General features: G+C 41.6%; 1 pseudogene; it reads left to right on the top strand.

The window, feature by feature from the left end:
- On the top strand, window positions 1–1,691 carry LOC103966530 (annotated as a pseudogene).
- The last annotated feature ends 1,227 nt before the right edge of the window (window positions 1,692–2,918 follow it).

The raw sequence follows: 2,918 nt of genomic DNA, 5'->3' as shown, positions 1-2,918 counted from the left end.
CCACATATATGTTGAAAATCTACCATTCAACTTGAACCACATATACGTTGAAAAGTAGCTCACTACTAGCACAGCAGTACTATAAATAATCTGCACTGCACTGCAATGCAGACACATTATCTAAAATGGATGCCACAGCAGTAGTTACTAAGCCTCACGCTGTCTGCATTCCAATTCCGACTCAAAGCCATATCAAGGCAATGCTTAAATTCGCAAAACTCCTGCACAGTAGAGGTTTTCATATTACCTTTGTCAACACGGAGTTCAATCACAAGCGGTTTCTTAAATCTCTAGGACCTGACTCCCTAGATGGCTTGCCTGATTTCCGGTTCGAAGCCGTCCCAGATGGCCTTCCAGATTCAAATGAAGATACCACCCAAGATCTCATTTTGCTTGCTGACTCTATCAGAAAGCAGTATTTCTTGGCCCCCTTTCGTGGCCTCCTCAATAAACTCAACAATGATGCCATATCAACATCCAACAATCCACCAGTGACTTGCATAGTTTCAGATGGTTTCATGTCCCCATTCACAATCACAGCTGCACAAGAGATTGGAGTCCCTTCAGTTCTGCTCTACACTTTTGCAGCGTGAGCTTTTATGGGCTTTTTGCAATTTCGCACTTTGGTTCAAAAAGGACTTGCACCACTCAAAGGTGAAATATATATATATATATATATATATATATATATAAATGTCGAAGCAATTGCTTAATTTGTGGTTAACTCTTGCTTATTTTCTAAACATGCAAATGAAATTTTCTTGTTGTAGATGAGAGCTGTTTGACAAATGGATATCTAGAAAGAGTTGTAGACTGGATTCCAGGAATGAAAGATATCCGTCTAAAGGATCTCCCGACCTTGTTTCGAACCACAAATCCCGATGACATCGCATTTAACTTCAAGATGGAAGGAACGGATCGAGCTCATGAAGCTTCAGCAATTGTTATTCATACTTTTGATGCCTTGGAGACAGATGTGTTGGATGCGCTCTCATCTATGCTTCCACTTGTTTATCCCATCTCTTCAATTGCATCTCAACCAGATACCATAACACCCATTGAATATTGGATACAGTCTGTGGAAAGAAGAAACTGAATGCCTTGAGTGGCTAAATGCTAAGGCGCCAGATTCTGTCATGTATGTAAATTTTGGCAGTGTAGCAGTCATGAAGCCTGAAGATCTTGTCGAGTTTGGTTGGGGACTTGCAAATAGTAAATTGCCCTTTTTTTGGGTAATTAGGCCTGATCTTGTAGTTGGTGAATCCGCAATTCTGCAGCCTGAGTTTGTTGCCGAAATAAAAGAAAGAAGTATAATAGTAAGTTGGTGCCCATAAGAGCAAGTCCTGAACCACCCATCGGTAGGAGGATTTTTAACTCACAGCGGTTGGAATTCAACAATTGAGAGCCTGACTGCAGGAGTGCCTATGCTCTGTTGGCCCTACTTTTGCGACCAGCAAATGAACTGCCACTATACTTGCAATGAATGGGGCATTGGGATGGAGATTAGTAATGATGTGAAGAGGGATGGAGTCGAGAAGCTTGTCAAGCAGTTAGACCAACTCCACCCCAATTCACTTTGCGCCAGCACCCAGCCCATTTATCCACTTAATTGAACAGTAATAGACTCAATGAACAGTAATAGGCCAAAGCATCTCCACCCCAAAAAAAATGTGCTGGCACCTAGTCTAAAAATGCGCTGGCACAAACGATCTCCACCTCTACAAAATGCGCTGGCACCCAGTCCATTTAAAATATTAAATAAATTTTTTATAAAATAATAAAAAAAAATAGTTTTAATTTCGGATAAGATTTTTAACCAATCTCGTCACGCCACGTGTCATTATCCGAACGTACTATTTTTTGAATAGATTTCCGCTAAGATTTTCAACCAATCCCGACAACCCACGTGTCACTTCCTGTTTACAATAATTTAGGCAAGATTTCGATAAAATTTTTAACCAATCTCGTCACGCCACGTGTCATTATCCGAACGTACTATTTTTTGAATAGATTTCCGCTAAGATTTTCAACCAATCACGTAGTGCCACGTGGCATTGTCCAGAACCTCATCTTCTTCTTTTTTGTCCATATAAACCCTACATCCCTACATCCATCCTCATACTAAACTCAATCCTTTTTTTTTAGCTCAGAATTCTTCTTTATCATTTTCAAATCTTGAGTTCTTACAATGTCTTCTTCAAGAAGAGCGTATAAACAGTTACAAGAGCAGCAGAAAAGGTTGTTGGCACAACAGGAAGAATTGGTCAATCTTGACCAAGGTGGAGGTGGAGATGAGGCATTCGCAATGGAGGTGCTTGAGGATGATCACCATAGAAGGCGGAGGGCCTCACATTCCCGCCGTATCATGGAAACTATGGGTCAGATAGCCAAACCTGGACGTGCGGCAAACATCGATAGAAGAAGGGAAAGACGAGGTAAAGATCTCTTGGAAGATTATTTTATTCCCAACAGCGTTTTCCCTGATCATGTTTTTAGACGTCGTTTTAGAATGCAACGAAGTTTGTTCGCTAAAATCATGAGTGATGTTTGCAACCATGATCCATATTTTGTGCAAAAAGAGGATGCTTTTCATGTTCTAGGTCTTCTTCCTAAGCAAAAAATTACGGCTGCCTTGCGAATGCTTGCATATGGAGCATCTGCAAATCAAGTGGATGAGATCGCAAGGATGGGAAAAACAACAGTTCTGGAGTCCCTGATGCGGTTTTGCTCTGCAATTGAAGCCCTCTACACCAATGAGTACCTTCGGCAACCCACGACAAGGGACATGCGAAGGCTTCTGAGGAAGGGTGAGATGCGAGGCTTCCCTAGCATGATTGGAAGCATCGACTGCATGCACTGGACATGGAAAAACTGTCCAAGTGCATGGCAAGGAGCTTATGGCGACAAAAAAGGAGCCA

The sequence above is a fragment of a genome, unplaced genomic scaffold (assembly GCF_019419815.1).
Source record: "Pyrus x bretschneideri cultivar Hongxiangsu unplaced genomic scaffold, Pyrus_bretschneideri_v1 Contig311, whole genome shotgun sequence".
NCBI lineage: Eukaryota > Viridiplantae > Streptophyta > Magnoliopsida > Rosales > Rosaceae > Pyrus > Pyrus x bretschneideri.
This window is presented reverse-complemented; position numbering and strand designations above follow the sequence as displayed.